Consider the following 19,019-nt stretch of genomic DNA (forward strand, 5'->3'; position numbering starts at 1 on the left):
CCCAAGGTCACACAACAGAGAAATGGTGGAGCAGGGATTAGAACCCAGGTCCTTTGGACTCCAAGGTTTATGGCCTTTCCACTAGGTAACACTGCCTCCTTGGACTTCTAACTTCTGTTATAAAAGTGGCCTTGAGCATATGGGTGTCGGTACTCAAAGTAAAAACAATTTCTTACTTTGAACTCAGGTGGCCCCGCTAATCCTGGTCAAGTGGGCTCACATGGGGAGAGGGTGGTGGCCAACCATAGATAGAAGACCCTAGCATGGCTCAGTGGAAAGAGCACGGGCTTTGGAGTCATAGGTTCAAATCCAGGCTCCACCACTTGTCATCTGTGTGACTTTGGGCAAGTCACTTAACTTCTCTGGGCCTCAGTCCTCTCATCTGTAAAATGGGGATTAAGACTGTGAGCCCCCCGTGGGACAACCTCATCACTTTGTAACTTCCCCAGCACTTAGAACAGTGCTTTGCACATAGTAAGCGCTCAATAAATGCTATTATTATTATTACCCTAGAATAGAAATCTAGGGCCTTGGGGTGTAATACAATGGGAGAGGTAGGGCTGTAGTTCGCCCTCTCTTCCACATCAGGCATAAGTTGCCTTTGCCATTTTTAGCACTTGACACCTGTTTTAATTCTGCTTTAAACCTTCTCATTTTTGGCAAGTCCCTGCTGAAAGTGAGCCACCTCTGTGCTGATTCGCACACACACTGGTCTGGTATGTGGCCTGCTCCTTTATAATAATAATTATGGTATTTGTTAAGCACTTACTATGTGCCAGGCACTGTACTAACCTCAGCAGCCTATGCTAAACCACTTCGTTTGAAGCTGATGGTCTCCATTAGCCCCCACAACTCACCTCATCTCACCCAGGATTCACTTCTTTTAACACGGATTGTTTTGGGGAAAAACAAAGTTTTTTTCCCCAAACTTCTATTAAGAATTTTTCAACTCTTCCATACTATTCTGAATTCTCAGGGCGGGGAGGGAGTGGGAATGTTATACTTGTAGCTAAGCACATCTAGATCAAAGTGGTCCTGACCTCAAATTTCTAACAAGCACGCCAAAAACTTAGCAACAAAATAATGCCTCTCCAAAGGAGACAGCGGGATGGAAAGTCAAACCTATATGAGAGCCCACCGTGTTTCTTCCTTTACTTTCCAAAATACATAGATGATAAAGACTGAAAGGAATAATTCTAGTAAAGGAACAAAAAAAATGCAGGCAAAAGCCAAAGATACAGGATATTGGAACTTTCAATCTGATTGTGCCACTGGCATCCTAAAGAAGTTTCCATTTTTAAATTCAATAAGACTCAGCAAACAAGACACTGGAGAGAGATTTGAGGCTATTTAAAAGTGGGATTTGCATTTTACTCACTGCTTCCTTTAATTACCTCTTTTGGAGATGAATTCAATTTCTTTAAAGGTTTCCAAAATGTATGTGGATATATGGCTAATTCACAGGGTCAGATTGGTTTGGAAAATTCAGCTATATTTGCACCAGAGAGAAATCAAAACCATAGTAACAGCATTCTGTAAAGAACCAAAGGCATTTTCATGGAAGATTCCAGAATAATTTAAAAAAAGAAAAATCACAATAAAGTGAGGGAAGCAAAATAAGCAAACTGTCCCTTTAACTGTACCTAAAAAACCTAAAAAATATGGTATTTACTGAGCTCTTAGTAGGTGTCAAGCACTGGGGTAGAACCAAGCTAATCAGGTTCCACATGGGGCTCACAGTCTAAGTAGGAGAGAGAACAGGTACTGAATCCCCATTTTGCAGATGAGGGAATTGAGGAACAAAGTAGTTAAGTGACATGCCCCAAGTCACATAGCAGGTTCATGGAAGAGTCAGGATTAGAAGCCAGGTCCTCTGAATAATAACAATAATAATGATGGTATTTGTTAAATGCTTACTATGTGCGAGACATTGTTCTAAGCGCTGAATCCCAAGCTCCTGCTCTTTCCACTAGGCCACACTGTTTCCCAAGCTGCTATTAAGACATGAGAATTTTAATTGTAAGATTGACTTTTTAAGTGGAATGAAGAGTAATGCAACAACAACAACCAAAAAAGAAAGCTAAATGGAGAGTAACAGAGAAATAGATGACAAAAACAAAAAAAACTAAATTAAAAGACAAAAGCGAAAGTTTCAAATACATCAAAACATCCTCAAGAGTTTTCTTCTTTCAGAGGGTAAGTCAGAAGGACCTGGGTTCTGATCCCAGTTCTATCACTTTCCTGCTGTGTGACCTTGGGTAAGTCATTTAACTTCTCAGGGGCTCAGTGATCTCACCTGTAAAATGGGGGTTAAGACTGTGAGTCCCAAGTGGAACATGGACTGTAACCAGCCTGATTAACTTGTATCTACCCCAGCACTTAGAACAGTGCCTGGCACAAAGTAAGTGCTTAGCAAATACCATAAAAAAGCTTCACACAGAGAAAGACAAGGAGGCAAAATAAAAAACAGCACCAGATCCTGCAAACATTAAAATGAATAACACAACAAGGGACGATATTTTTGTGTGCCTAAAGAAGCCGGGACAGCAGATCCCAGTTTGGCCTTTTCTGGAATGCACACACTCATAAATGAGTTTCACGGTCAATAATGTCTTCTTCAAATATGGACAACTATCAATAATAGTAGTAATAGTAATAATAAAAATGCTAATAATAAAAATGGCATTTGTTGAGCTCCTACTATAAGACAAGCCCTGTTTTTAGTACAGCATGTTTAGTGGGTGGAGCACAGAATTGGGAGTCAGAAGGTCATGAGCCCTTATCCTGGCTCCACCACTTTTCTGCTGTGTGACCTTGGGCAAGTCACTTAACTTCTCTGTGCCTCGGTTACCTCATCTGTAAAATGGGGATTGAGTCTTTGAGCCCCACCTAGGACAGGGAATGTGTCCAATCTGATTTGCTGGTTTCTACCCCAGCGCTTAGTACAGTGCCTGTCACAGAGTTAAGTGCTTAACAAATGCCATAATTATTATTAGTTGTAGTAGTTGAAGAAGTTACAGTATAAGCACATCAGTTTGGAAAGCCAGTTGAAAGACTATGGCTTGGAACTCAGATGGCCTTGCAAAAAGAGCACAGGCCAGGGAATTAGGAAGCTTTGCTAAAATTCCAGCTCGGCTTCTTGCCCGTTGGATGGTCTTGGGCAAATCACGTAACTTCTCTGTGGCGCAGTTTCCTCATCTGTGAAATGGGGATGAAATGCCTGTTCTCCATTCCACTTAGACCGAGGGTTCATTAAGGGACACGGATAGTGTTCAATCTGTATTGTATCTACCTCAGTTCTTGGAATTGTGCTTGGCACAAAGTAAGCACTTAACTACAATAATTATAATAATAATCATAGCATTTGTTGAATTTTTATTATGGTTATTATTATCGCTATTATCATTATTGTTTTAGAAGTTTACTCCTTCCTAAATTATTGGACTATAGGCAAAGTCTGACATGAGTATTTAGAAAAAAAACAAAACAAGCAGAGGCTGAGGGAACATCTCAGTGCTGCTGGCCTTCTCAGGAAGGTCCTATATTATTCAGAGACTAGTTTGATGCTTCCTTTGGCTGAACTAACTGTTCCTTCTATTTAGAGAACACACTTATGGCAACTCTGATGTTATCAGTAAAGCTGCATCTTAAAAAGAATAAACTTTTCTTTCCCACATCTCTGAGAGCTACCGAGATTTGGAATGGCACTATGACTTCTGGTGACCTGATCATATTTCACACTCAATCGATTTATTAGGTCAATAACAGTAAAATTGTTGGGTTATAGTATGTTTTAAATAGGCAAAGGAAACCTTCAGGACTATGTCAGTTGATTTGGATCCATAACTGTTGAAATTTAGAAGAGGTGAGTGCAACTGCCTTCTTGATGGTTTCTAAGGTTCCTTTGCTCTAAGTCCTTCAGGCCATGGGAGAGAGAAACAAAATTTATTTTGAAGGTGAAAAGATAAGTCATTTGAATTCTAAATAGAGATTGATAGAGAAGCAGCATGCTTGAGTGAGAAGCATTGTGGTTTACTGGAAAGAGTACAGGCCTGGGAATCAGGATGGGAGTAGTAGTAGTAATGATATTAAGCAGTTAGTATGCAGAGCACAGTAGTAAGCCCTTGAAAAAAAGTACATGGGTGCGAATTTGACACGGTCCCTGTTCTTTGAGGGGCTCACAATCTATGAATAAAGGTGAGGGAGAGGATTGGAGATAGTTATATCAGGAGCAGTGAAACAATACACACTAAAACAGCTTAAGGGATACGGACAAATATACAATACACAAAATAAACACAATAAGTCAGTCGGGAGCTGTGGCTAGAGGAGAATAATTTCAGACTCCTCCAGAGTCAGAGTCCAAGGCATACCTATTTGGCCACAGCAGAGGACTTGGGCTCTAATCTCGGCTCTGCCATTTGCCTGCTGTGTAACACTGGGCAAGCCATTAGCTTCTCTGTTCCTCAGTTTCCTCATCTGTAAAGTGGAGATTAAAGGAAGTTCTCCCTGCCCCTTAGACTGGAAGCCCTGGGAGGGACAGGAACTCTGTCCACCAGATTATCTTATGTCAACCTCAGGGTTTAGGAGAGTGCTTGGCACATAGCAAGCACTTAAAAAACCCCACTACTATTATTATTATTATTATTATTCATAAATTCATTCATTCAATTGTATTTACTGAGCACTTATTGTGTGCACAGCATTGTACTAAGCACTTGGAAAGTACAATTCAGCAATAATAATAACAATAATAATAATAATAGCATTTGTTAAGCACTTACTATGTGCAAAGCACTGTTCTAAGCACTGGGGGGGGTTACAGTGGGATCAAGTTGTCCCATGTGGGGCTCACAGTCTTAATCTCCATTTTACAGATGAGGTAACTGAGGTTCAGAGAAGTTAAGTGACTAGCCCAAGGTCATACAGCAGACATGTGGTGCAGTGGGAATTCGAACCCATGACCTCTGACTCCAAAGCCCGTGTTCTTTCCACTGAGCCACGCTGTTGGGCTCACAGTCTAGAAGGGGAGAGACAGACATCCAACACAAGTAAATAGGCATCATTATTATTATATCATCATCATTATTATTATAAAGTCTCCCCCTCTTAGATTTTACATTCATTATGGGCAGAGAACATGTCTACCAACTACCAACAGCAATCATAGGGCTCCTGAATTGAGTTTCAGAACCCAGGCTTAGAGGGTAGAAACTAAAGTGAAGTGAAGGAAAGGTTTTCTACTGCCTGAAAACAGCTCAGGAGGCTTGGAGTTCCTAAATACCGATCTGATTTCCCGCAAGACATGAGAAACTCAGGGAAGAGGGGCTTGGGCAGTAGCAATCCCCCAAATTTTTAAAAGCAAAAGTACCCCCATTTTCCCAGCTCTCCCCTTCTCCCCCCCCACCTTCATCCGTGTCCCCCGTCCCCCCCTACACACACCTAATTCAGGCTGGTCAGTGGGGATTTAAAATCTGGCCAGTTAGGGGGAAAACAATCTTCCTCTTCTATAAAACTTTCTCTGTAAAGACTGGCTTTCCTCCAAGCCACAGAAACTTTCAACAGTCTGCTGGCACAGCCAGAACAGACAGGTTCAGTCACACAGAGGGATAAAAGCCGCTACTGGCTTTTTAATCTTACAGGTTGCCCGAAACCTGCGGGGCCTTTTATTGCATATTCTGTTTGAGACACAAAGCTGGAAATCATGTTTAAAGAAATGGGAATCACTCAAAGTTTGACTGCGATCAAATGTCTTTCTCTGAATGGAGGCTAGCACAGTGTAGCCGTGTAGTAACTGGTCAAAGTCATTAGCCAACACGTAGGACATGGCTCTTGCATTCTAATTCTATTCAAAATTTCCACCAATATTAGTGGAAGTTCCAAGCACAGGAATTGACTCATTTTTTGGGTCCAGCTCCCACAAAGGATTCCTTATTTTCACCTGCTTATTTAGAAGGATGTTTCCTGGAGATGGCAGCATTTCTAATGCACATATGGCTGACATTTTCAAATGCCCAGTTAAAGTCACTCCACCTTCCCTTTGGCACTAGGCATATTTCTCACCTCCAAGGCGTCATTCTAATCATTTATGACTCTGATTCGGATCTAGCTGGCCCAATAAACTTGGCACTTACTGCTAAATCCATCGATCCCTGATGTGATCAACTTCAGCTAGAGTCATCAACAACAACCGGCTGTTAATTGCATGGATAGAGGGTCCAGGCTGCTTCTAGGGAACATGGAGAAAAATTCTTCTTGAAAGAAAGAATCGTTTGGGCAAACAAAGCATATGCCCTGCTCAGTTGGACCATTAAGACTCACCTGAATGGCAAGAGGCAAGGAAAAACATGATAATAATAATAATAATAGTATTAAGCGCTTACTATGTGTTTACCACTGTTCTAAAAGCTGGGGTAGATACAAGCTAATCAGGTTGGACATAGTCCCTGTCCCACATGGGGTTAACAGTCTTAGTCCCCATTTTACAGATGAAGTAACTGAAGTCCAGAGAAGTTAACTGAGTTGCCCTAGGTCACATAGCAGATAAAGGCAATGCAAGGATTAGAACCCAGGTCCTTCTGGCTTCCAGGCTCATGCTCTATCCATTAGGCCATGCTTCTTCCCTATTTTCCATTGTCATGGATGATGTGTGCAAAGCTACTCAAGAGTGCTCAGTGATATTCACACTCCTGGATATGCAAGTTAATAATAGCATTTATTAAGCACTTACTATGTGCAAAGCACTGTTCTAAGCACTGGGAAGGTTACAACGTGATCACGTTGTCCCACGGGGGCTCACAGTCTTAGTCCCCATTTTACAGATAAGGTAACTGAGTCCCAGTGAAGTGACTTGCCCAAAGTCACAGCTGACAATTGGCGGAGGCAGGATTTGAACTCATAACCCCTGACTCCAAAGCCCATGCTGTTTCCACTGAGCCATGCTGCTTCTAGCCCACCCATTCTCCTTTTTACCAGCCAGTCTGTTTTTCAGCTGCTCTAGTATTAACTCTGGTACTAGCTGCCTTAATGTTCAGAGCGACCTGGAGGGGAACGTAATAGCGGCAGAGACATCTATTGAGCCCCAACTGGCCACAATGCACAGTAATAAGCACTTGGGAAAGTTCAAGAGAAACACCTCTGGGAGCCTTGGTTGCCCACGGAAAGATAATCCCCAATCAGGCAGATTTTGCAAAACATTTCTCACTGCAACAATACGCTGCGTGCCTGACGTTACACATGATATCTCATGGCCTGGAAGGCCAGTACCCACAGGTTATATCACTGGCCACCCTAGCAGGATGCCATTTTCGAGTTCAAGAAAGCAGCTTGAACTTTCTTTAAAACGTCATTGATTTCTTTTTCCAACCTACTGGAAAAGTAGTGTTCAATCAGCTCACTTTCCTTTGGTTGTAATGATATTAAGTGCTTGCTCTGCCTCAGGCACTACACTAAGCACTAGGGTAGAAACAGTTAATCAAGTTGGACACAGTCCCTGTTCCACACAGGTTCACTGCCTTAATCCCCATTTTACAGATGAGGTAACTGAAGTTCAGAAAAGTGAACTGACTTTTACAAGGTTACACAGAGGACAAGTGGTGGAGCTGAAATTAGCATCTGTGTCCTTCTGACTCTGAGGCCTGTGCCCTATCCACTGAGCCATACTGCTCATTGGTGTCCATGGCCTGCATCTGCAGCTATTTCTATCAGTGTGACAGGGCTGGAGTTATGACAGACAAATTAAATCACTACTTCTGCTTGTCTGTCACACTTCCAGCTTCAAATAAGGTTTGCGCTACCAGGGCATTACCTGGCACCTGCAAGAGATAGTTTGTCAGGACACTGACTTTTGGGAGAGTCATAATGGGCCATTCATACTGGATGGATAAAATCTCTGGTGTCACCTCTGGGAGAGAATTTATGTCATGATAATGGTAATTCCCCCAACTAGGATTTGTAGTAATTCTACCCCAATTTATTTAATAAACAAGAGACTGGAAGGTTCGAACTGTGGGTGAACTGTGTTCGGATTTTCTTGAGCGCGAATCCCAGAAACACTCTGCAAGAAGAAGGGCTGTAGTTACTGACAAGACGCTGGTTTAAAGAAATCAATGTGATAAAAAGTGTTCGTTGTCACTCCTTTTCCCTTGAATCCACAGTACTTCCTGGGAAGTAGGCAAGAGCAGGTAAAAAGATTCCTATTTTTGAGCCACATAAAGGGAAAATTCAAACATGCACTAAGAGAACGGACTACAGTCATATCAAAAAATAGGGTGTGATTTTCTTGGGGGATGGGGAGAGTGTTTCTAATTTCTCCTGAAGTGACCCACCAACACACTTAAGAGAGTCTTAAGGTGTAGCTCCTGCTAATGTCAGCCTCCTCTGAACAGAGAACCCAGGAGTTTTGTTTATCTAAGTCCAAAGCACACTTTAAGTGATGAAGAACCTTGTCTCCATTTCTTTTGAAATACAGCCTGGGTGGCAACTGTTATAACTGCCCCAAATCATTTGTTTCCTTCATTCTTGGGTGGAGCTAAAGTAACTTTTCTAGTGTTTCCTAAACTTTCCGTAGCTGCTTCTGCTGTTTCTATTTGCTGCAATTGCTCTTCAGATATTTTATAGCATGTCTGCTAGATGTCCAAACCAAGGTAATAAATCTTCAATAAATTGTCTGACATTTTCAAGTGCTAAAATATTTCAAATAGTTTCCTATATCCTGTGCCCTCCCTGTTTTTATTTCATGTATGTGTCTGCCACTAATTGAGACCATCTCTTAAGAAACTCTCTCTCGCACACACACACACACACACATACACACACTTATAAATATAGATATTTCCCTCGAAGGATATCTTTTATGACTATTATTGATATGCATGTTCATTTTAGCTTCACAAACCTTCTTCCTGTAGCAAAGGCCAGTGGAAGCTTATCTTGGGGAAACTACTGACTGTACCTTGCTTAAATTTAGAGTTAGGTAACAAGACATTTATTTACTTGGTTCATAAATGTTATTTCAAGACTCACTATGATTTCACCTTCCTTCTTGGAGTTACAAATATCATTGTCTTACTGCCAAATCAGGGATACAACACTTGTTTAAAAAAGCGGGTCAAATTGGTTTGAACCTCTGTTAATCTTGTTGGAATTTTTTAATAAAGTCCAAAGTGAGCCCCTGCAAAGGAAGATTTATTCCATATTTGAGTGAACAGGAGAAATGAAAAGTACTATAAACTACAGAATTAAGTCAATCTCCACGGAAAATCCATCCATTTCTCACTGGGTTCTGGGCATCGACACCAGTTTGAGTCTTCTTAATTTTACTCAGCTTTACTTGCAACTGCCTGAGGCAGTTATTTCACAGGACTGCAAGAGCAGTGATTCCATAAATACTTTTGGGCCTGCATTGATTTGCTGTGCCCCGACTGCTCAGCTCATTCACATTGCAGGTTCCACAAAGAACTTCTATTTAGAGAAGCCCAGGCCCCTGGTAAATTTTGGGCCAATATCTGCCTAAAAGCATGAACCAGAGGCAGACACTAGGCAGCCAGAGGAGACCAGCACTAAAAGAGTCAATCTTCCACCTAAAGATTCAAAATGAAAAAAGAAATTCAAGAGAAAGAACCTTGCATTTCTCTGCTCTGCTCAGTGTCCCAGAATTTATTGGTAGCCTCCAGAAAACAGTCCAAGTATGGACTCTGGAGATGCATGTGAGAATGGGAGATATTTTAGGGGGAGGATGGAATATCTTTCAAAAAAATGTTCTTTTTCATTCCAGAACTAGAAAATATGCACGAATATTTATCCTAGTTCAACTACTCCCTTTCACTGTCTAGCATAGCTTTGGCTGTTTTTAACCCTGCTCTTTACAACAGCCTCACTATTTCGGTAAGGCTGTGAGGCGGAGCCCAAGGATCTTCTGAGTTGAAAGCTTCATTCAGACCTTCAATCAATCCGCTTATGTAACTTAAATATTTTTAGTGCAAGGGAGTTCAAAGCCGCTAATGTGTTGTGTTTCTGAATGACAAATAGGGCACACTAAAAACAGCTCGAATCTGTTTTTCTAAGCAAGTTTCAGGGAAATTTGGGCAGTTCTAAATGAAACTCCACACTCCACTTTGGCGATCCGAGCATTTCCTTCCTTGGGCACCGGACTGAATGATTCATTGTGCCTGGGTTTCTGCTCGCCGATAGGTATGAAGCCGACTGGGACCAGAGCAAGCAGCTGCCAGTGCACAGAAGCTGACTTCAGACCCCAGAGCTGAGCCTCCAAGCCCTAAGGCACAGGAAGGAAATATTCCTACTGGTGATTTATTGAGGATCTCAGAGCAAGGCATCCATTCCTCTTAGCAGAGTGTCCTCCTTACAGTTCCGCTCCACTATTAAAGGCGGCCAAGGAATTTCAAACGGGAGTGACGGAGAGAAAAGAGCCTCATCTTACATTGAGGAACCAAATTCCCCCTTGGAAGGAAGGGATCTGAGGAGGATTTTGAAAGAAATCAAGTCCGAATGGAACATCCAACATAAAAAAGATTTTTCTCTCTCTACCTAAGCCAATATGCAAGCCTACGGGAGGATTGGTTAGTCATGTACAGTTCCAGGTCTGATTACCCAAATTCCCCCTTATGTTAAAGGAACACATCAAGAAAAATTTGAAGGCTTGAGGAGGAAGACCTCTTAGAAGACATTGCCAATTCTGGGGAATTTATATCCGGAATTGGAGAAGCACCGTGGCCTACTGGAAAGACCATGGGCCTAGAGCCAGGGGATCTGGGTTCTGATCCAGGTTCAATCATTTGTCTTCTGTGTGACCTTGGGAGAGTCACTTCTCAATGCTTCAGTTTTTCCACTTGCAAAATGGGCGTTAAATACCCATTCTGCCTCCATCTTATACTGTGAGCCTCAGTTGGGACAGGAACTGTGTCAGACCTGATTATCTTGTATTCATTCTTTTATTCATTCAGTCGTATTTATTGAGCACTTACTGTGGGCAGAGTTCTATACTAAGAGCTTGCGAGAGTACGCTACAACAATAAACAGACATATTTCCTGCCCTCAATGAGTTGGGGCTACAGATGTCGATTCTTATAAATAAATTATAGATTTCTACATAGGTTTTTAGGGTTGGGAAGGGGAAAGAATGAAGGGAGCAAGTCAGGGCGACGCAGAAGGGAGTGGGAGAAGAGGAAAGGGGGGCTTAGGGAAAGCCTTTTGGAGGAGATGGGCCTTCAAAAAGGCTTGGAAGTGGGGCAGAGAGTAATTATTGGATGCAAGGAGGGACCACTACTATTATAATAGGTATTAGCTTTTTGCTTTCTGCTAGGCAGGGAACGAGTCTACCATCTCCGGTATATTGTACTCTCCCAAGCTCTGCTCGTGGAAAGTGCTCAATAAATACGATTGATTCATTGCTTGATCCTAACACATGTTTTGTATCCTCATATCTCCTCCAGAGTTTGGCTCTTTCAGTCTCCATTTGCATCTCAGCTGTATTAATGACTGAATATTTAAGTCACTGTGATTTAAATTAAACCCCAATTGAAAAGATATCTTCTAATGATGACAGGTACCCTGTTTCTTTGAAGGATAGGTTTTCTTTTTTAGGTCTTCCACAGATGTAGACAGTTAGGGCTTTCACTTCAGAGTCTCCCAGGTTTCTTGCCAAAACCTCTCTTGCCTAGTGTCCTAAATGGAGACATTCAGCCTTAAATGGGTTGAGTTGGTAATAATCATCATCAATCAATCGATCGATCAATTACATTAATTGGGAGCTTTCTGAATGTAGAGCACTGTATGACAAATTTGGGAGAGTACAACATGACTGGTAGAAACTCTACCAACTGGTAGAGTTGGTAGAAACATTCCCTTCCCACAGTGAGCTTACAGTCTAGGGAGGAGACAGACATTAATGCAAATAAATAAATTATGGATAAGTACATATGTGCTGTGGGGTTGAGTTGAGGGCGAATAAAGGGTACAAATCCAAGTAATAATAATAATAATAATAATAACAATAACAACATGCTTTCTCTGTGCAGAGCCCTGGGAAAGAATACATCGATAATTATTATTACTGTTATTATTATTAATAATAATAATAAGGATAGTGGTAATTATTAAGCACTTACTATGTGCCAGGCACTGTACTAAATCCTGGGGTAGATAAAAGATAATCAGGTTGGACACAGTTCCTGTCTCACATGGACTCACAGTCTTCGCCCACATTTTCCAGATGAGGTAACCGAGGCACAGAGAAGTGAAGTGACTTGCCTAAGGTCACACAGAAAAGAGGTGGAGCCAGGACTAGAACTCAGGTCCCCTGATGCCCAGGCCTGAGCCCTTTCCACTAAGCCATGCTGCTTCTCAATTAGACCTGGTCCCTGTCCCTCATGGGGCTCAATATCTGAACATAAAAAGGGGGAGAGGAGACTGGTAACAGACACAGAGGGACAATGAAATAAAAACACTTTGACAACAGAGATGAGAAGCAAAGGTCAGTAGGGTGCTGTGGTTAATGGCTTAGAGTCCAGAGTCACAACCTCACAACCACAGTAGTAGTATATATGTTGCCAACTTGTACTTCCCAAGCGCTTAGTACAGTGCTCTGCACAAGTAAGCACTCAATAAATACAACTTAATGAATGAATAGCAATAATAATTATAGTGAGACACAACTAGGCTTAGTGGCTACAGCACAGACCCGGGAGTCAGAAGGCCCTGAGTTCTAATCCCGGTTCTGCCCCTTGTCTGCTGTGACCTTGGGCAAATCACTTCACTGCTCTGGGTCTCAGTTACCTCATCTGTAAATTGGGGATGAAGACGACAAGCTCCATGTAGGACATGGAGTGTGTCCAACCTGATTAACTTGTATCTACCCCAGAGCTTAGTACAGTGCCTGGTGCATAGTAAGCACTTAGCAATACCACAAAAACAAGCATTGGCAGATGTTAAGGACTTACTATGTGTCTTCCCTACTAATCACTCTCACCTTCCCATCCTATTTTCCCTCTCTACTGCCCTACCCATGAACTCAAGTACTCAACTCAAAATCATGTTATTTATGCACATATCCTAATACCCTATTGTTTCCCTTATCTCTAATTTATTTTAATGTATGACTCCTCTCAACACAGTAAGATGCTAGAGGGCAGGAATCGTGTCTATCGACTGTATTGTACTCTTCCAAGTGTTTAGTGCAGTGCTGCATACACAGCAAATTCTCAATAGATAGCACTGACGAACTGCTTGAACTCTCATCTCTTTGTATCCTACAAATATTTTCTGGGCAGTTCATCTCATCACATGGCTTTAGGCATCGTCGGCACTCAGACAATACCCAAATCTCACCGGATCTCTCTCTCAGTTCCACATTCCCTGCTTATCTCCATGGTATCTACATGTTGGTTCCTCATCTCCAAATCAAACTTAACATGGCCAAGGCAAACTTCTTCAAAGCCAAGTCTTCCCTCTTGGAAGTTACGCCATCTTGGCTGCCGCCAAACCTGAGAATGATTTTTGACCATTTCTCAAGCCTCCACATATACTGGGCTGTTCCATCTGGCTACTTCTGACTGTACGTGGTCTCTTTAAACCCTTTCTCACTGGTGCCCTGCTTATTCCCTAATCTAGGTTTCCTATATCGCTCTTATAGATTCTTGAACCTGTCAATGGTATTTATTGAGCACTTAAGCACTAAGCGCTTAGCACAGTACTTGAATGCCTTTCTCTCCAGGAAATTTTCTTGGTAGGTAGTCCTGAACCCCAACAAGAAGGCCATCTGTTTTGCCTCCACCAATCTGCGGTATTTATTGGGATAAATAAATAAATCTGTGTGCAGAGCACTGTACTAAGTGCTTGGGCGAGTACAATGCAATAAAGGTGCAACTGAGAGTATGTCTCATCCTCTAGACTGTAAGCTCCTTGTGAGCAGGGAATGTGTCTGTTATATTGTAATTTTGTACTCTCCCAAGTACTTAGTACAGGGCTCTGCACACAGTAAGCGCTCAGTAAATATGATTGACTGACTGACTGAACTACCGAGTTGATAGAAGCATCATCTAACTGACAAAGCATGACCCTAGGAGTCAGGAGACCTGAGTTCATTCACTCAATCATATTTATTGAGCGCTTACTGTATGCAGAGCACTGTACTAAGTACTTGATAATAACGGTATTTAAGTGCTTACTATGTGCAAAGCATTGTTCTGAATGCTGGGGTGATACAAGGTGATCAGGTTGTCCCACGTGGGGCTCACAGTCATAATCCCTTATACAGATAAGGGAACTGAGGCACAGAGAAGTTAAGTGACTTGCCCAAAGTCACACAGCTGACAATTGGTGGAGTTGAGATTTGAACCCATGATCTCTGATTCCAAAACCTGTGCTCTTTCCACTGAGCCATGCTTCTTTCTAATCTGATTCTAATCTAATTAGGGAAGCAGCGTGGCTCAGTGGAAAGAGCACAAGCTCAAATCCTGGCTCTGCCAATTGCCAGATATGTGACTTTGGGCAAGTCACTTAACTTCTCTGTGTTCTGACGATTTTGACACCTATTTCCATGTTTTGTTTTGTTGTCTGTCTCCCGCTTCTAGACTGTGAGCCCATTGTTGTGTAGGGATCGTCTCTATATGTTGCCGACTTGTACTTCCCAAGCGCTTAGTACAGTGCTCTGCACACAGTATGCACTCAATGAATATGATTGAATGAATGAATGAAATGAGCTTTAGGGGCTAGGAAAGGATCTCTTGTTCAGGGCCATAGAAGGGTTTTTACTTGTTGGTGCTCAATTAAATGGAAGTTTATGTCAGCTCTGCAAATTCTTTGTAACCTTACAAAATACATTAGAGTCTGAATTTGTTCCAAAGTGAAGTCTCAACATGAGACCCCCATTTTGAGACAAGGCTGGTTTTTGGAAGTAAGTTGGTCTACTATCTAGTTTGATGCTACTGTCAACGTTGGTAAATCTCTTGCGTTTGGAAAGTATTGAGAAAGTCTCTACTAATAGTACATCTCATCCTGGGTTTTCAGAGCCTTGAATCTGTTTCTGACTCAATCAGTCAATTAATCTATTGTATTTATCGAGTGCTTACTATGTACGGAATAGTATACTAAGTGCTTGGGAGAGTACAATACAACAGAATTAGCAGACATGTTCCCTGCCCATAACAAATTTACAGTTTGAAGGGGGAGAAGGAATAAATCATGGCCTAGTGGAAAGAGAATGAGCCTGGCAGTCAGAAGATCTTGGTTCTAATCCAGGCTCTGCCACATTTTTTATTGTATTTTTTTTAATAGTATTTGTTAAGTGCTTACTATGTGCCAAACACTGTACTAATAGCTAGGGTAGGTACAAGCTACTCAGGGTGGACAAAATCCGTTTCACAAGGAGCACACAGTCTTAATCCCCATTTTACAGATGAGGGAACTGAGGCCCAGAGAAGTGAAATGACTTGCCCATGATCACCCAGCGGACAAGTGGTGGAGCCGGGATTAAAACTCAGGTCCTTCTGACCTCCAGGCCCATGCTCTATCCACTAGGCCATGCTGCTTCATTTGCCTGTTGTGTGGCCTTGGACAAGTCACTTCACTTTCCTGTGCCTCAGTTTCCTCATCTGTAAAATGGGGATTCAATACCGGTTCACCCTCTTACATAGACTGTGGACTCCATGCAAGTCAAGTCAATCCAATATATTGAGTACTTATTCTGTGCAGAACAGTATACTAAGAGCTTGGGAGAGTACAATATACAATATTTGCTGCCCACAATGAGCTTACAGTCTAGAGGACAAGCTTACAATCTAGAAGGACAAGGGACTGGGTCTGACAATAATAATAATAATAATAATTGCAGTATTTGTTAAGGGCACACTGGGTGTCAGGCACTGTACTAACCTAAGAAAATTAGGTTGGGCACAGTCCCTGTTCCACATGGAGCTCACAGTCTAAATCCCCATTTTACAGATGAGGGAACAGCACAGAGAAGTTAAGTGATTTGCACAAGGTCACACAGCAAAGAAGTGGGGGAACTGAGATTAGGGGCTGTGAAATCCTCATCTGTGGAAGCAGGGGATTCTGGAATTCTCTTCTCTGATCCCATGACTCTGAACACATGGCAATTAGTATTTTTGCAGCAGAGGTATGCCTGCTTCAGCAGATGTTGGCCTGATTTTAAAAGTTTTCTTCATTCCATCCCGAAATGTCGGAATGGCTGAGGTTGATATCACATTGATTCTGATCATAAAAGGGAATCAAAGTCCTTTCAGCAAAAAAGAATAAAGCAAATGTGGGAGTTCAGTCCATACAAAATGAGCTTTAAGAACACTTTAATCCAGGTGTATTCTGGCAGGAAGCTGGCACCAGTGAAAAGTCCCTCTTAAAGCACATGGCAAGATGTTTGAATGGCAACGCTTGTGACGAATTGTCCTCTTTGATGTGACTCCCCTCAGGCTTTTTGATTTTAAAAATCTCGAATGAAATGCTTTCTGACGTGGAGAGCCATTGATGTCTTTATTCTGAGGAGGTTACAGACCTTCTTCTCCATGTTCATACCATCAGAAAGGACCCCCAGCAGGGGTTTCTTGGGGTGGGGAGGGAAGAGAAGTGGAGATGCTTGTGGCAGTTCAGGGACATCCTTGAAAATCCTTGAAAAGGACTAATTCCCAGTCAGTTCCCAGTCTTGTGAGACAGAGAGAATGATGGTGTTGTCTGTGGAGATGGGAAATTGGCAGGGGGGAGAGGCTTTGGGTGGAAATCAATCAATATCAATGTATGTTTTGAGTGCTCAATGTGTGCAGAACATTGTACTAAGTGCTTGGGTAAGTACCATACAGCACAGTTGGTAGTCTCGTTCCCTGCCCACAGTAAGTTTATAGTCTAGAGTGGGAGACAGACATTAATATAGATAAATAATTTATAGGTCTGTACAAAAGTGCTGCGGGACTGAGAGTGGGGTGAATGCCAAATGCCCAAAAGGAACAGATCCAAGTGCATAGACAGTGCAGAAGGGAGAGGGACCAAGGGAAAAAAGGACTTAAGGTAGGCCTTGGGGAGGAAACATGACCTTAATAAGGCTTTGAAGGTGGGGAGAGTGGTGGGAAGAAATCTAGGAGGAGGATGTTGGAAAGGGGTCGGGGGTGAGATAGATAGATGAGATCGTGGCAATGTGAGCAAGCTGAAGCTAGAGGAATGAAGTGTGTAGTCTGGGCTGGTGAGGAGTTTCTGCTTGATATAGGAGTTCCGTTGGATACAGGGAAGTTGAGGAATTCAGTTTGGGACATGTAAAGTTTGAGGTGTCGGTGGGACATCCAAGTAGGGATGTCCTGTAGGCAGCAGGAAATGAGAAACTGCATAAAAATAGAGAGGTCTGGCCGGAGAGATAGATTTGGGAGTCATCCGTGAAGGGATGACAGTTGAAACCAAGGGAGCGAATGGATTCCTCAACAGGTGGGAATGAGAGTCACATGTTCTAGTTCAGAAAAAAATAGTAGAGGCTTCTGAGAATTGTATTTACCTTAGGGTTAGAGATAGGGTGAGGGGCAAGGTTAGAACTGACATTTTCTCTGAGATTCCTAGAATCCTAATCCCACCACCCCACTTTATTAAAAAAATGTATTTGTTAAGCATCTACTAAGTTCCAGGCATTATATTAAGCCCTGGGGATACTAAACCCTGAGGTAGATACAAACTAATCAGATTGGACACAATCCCTGTCTCACAAAAGGGCTCACAGGCTTAACCCCCATTTTACAGATGAGGTGACTGAGAAGTTAAATGACTCGCCCAAGGTCACACCACAGACAAGCTGCAGGGTCTTCAGGGAGCAGGCTTCAATCAGCCATGGGTCCCACCCACCTATGATGTGCAGGGCCTTCAGCTGGCATGATTGAGAAAGACCTGAAGAGACCAAGGAGACGTAGGGCAGCAGGACTGGGATCTTTACTCTTCTCTTCAAACCTATTCCCAGGACACTGAAACCACATGTGCCTCTTGAGGCTAGAAATTGCCTGATATAAACCTGACATTCACAGCTTGTTTTCCAGCCTACTTAGAATACTCCTCGTGAATTCCAGTTTTTAGTAATAATATTAATACTAATGGTATTTGTTAAGCGCTTACTGTATGCCAGGCACTGTACTAAATGCTGGGGAGGATACAAGCAAATTGAGTTGGACACAGTCCCTGTCCCAGGTGGAGCTCACAAACTCAATCCCCATTTTACAGATGAGGTAACTGAGGGGCAGAGAAGAGAAGCCACTTGACCAAGGTCACACAGCAGGCAAGTGGCGGACCTGAGATTAGAACCCATGAACTTGTGACTCTCAGGCCTGTTCTCTCTATCCACTACATCATGCTACTTCTCTGTTTTTAGGGGGCATTTTTTCTTTGCTCATATCATCAATCGTATTTATTGAGCACTTACTGTGTGCAGAGCATTTCCCTACTCCAGGCCAGCACACTTCATTCCTCTAGCTTCAGTTTCTTCACTCTGCCACAGTCTTCTTTATCTCACTGCCAATCCCTTCCTTATATCCTCCTATTCTTTCAGTCTAGTGGGGGAGGCAGGCATAAAAATAGATTACAGATATGTACTTAAGTGCTGTCAAGTGACTAAAGGGAGCAAAACCAAATGTAAGGGTGACACAGAAGGGTGAGGGAGTAGAGAAAATGAGGGCTTAATTACAGAATACCTCTTGGAAAGGATTGGATTTTAATAAGGCTAGAGAGGGCGCCCAGAGGATGATAGGATGTGGATCGACTTTAAGAGGTCATTTTTCTTAGAAGAAAGCCATCGTTCTGAGGGAGGCCACCCCAAGGGTTCAGAGGGCAGGCTGAGCAGAAGCTCAAGAGGAAGCAGTATGGATTTTGTGCTTTTCTCTCAAATTGGCCCTGGATTAGGAACACTGGAATCTGGAGCACTCCCCTAGGGTGGGGGGGGGAAATGATAAGGATCCCCCTGCACCCCCTCCCCACCGTCCTGCTGTGGTCCTAATGGGCTGCTTGTTGTTGGTACCTGAGGCAGAAGA

The sequence above is a fragment of the Tachyglossus aculeatus genome, chromosome 19 (genome assembly GCF_015852505.1).
Source record: "Tachyglossus aculeatus isolate mTacAcu1 chromosome 19, mTacAcu1.pri, whole genome shotgun sequence".
Lineage (NCBI taxonomy): Eukaryota > Metazoa > Chordata > Mammalia > Monotremata > Tachyglossidae > Tachyglossus > Tachyglossus aculeatus.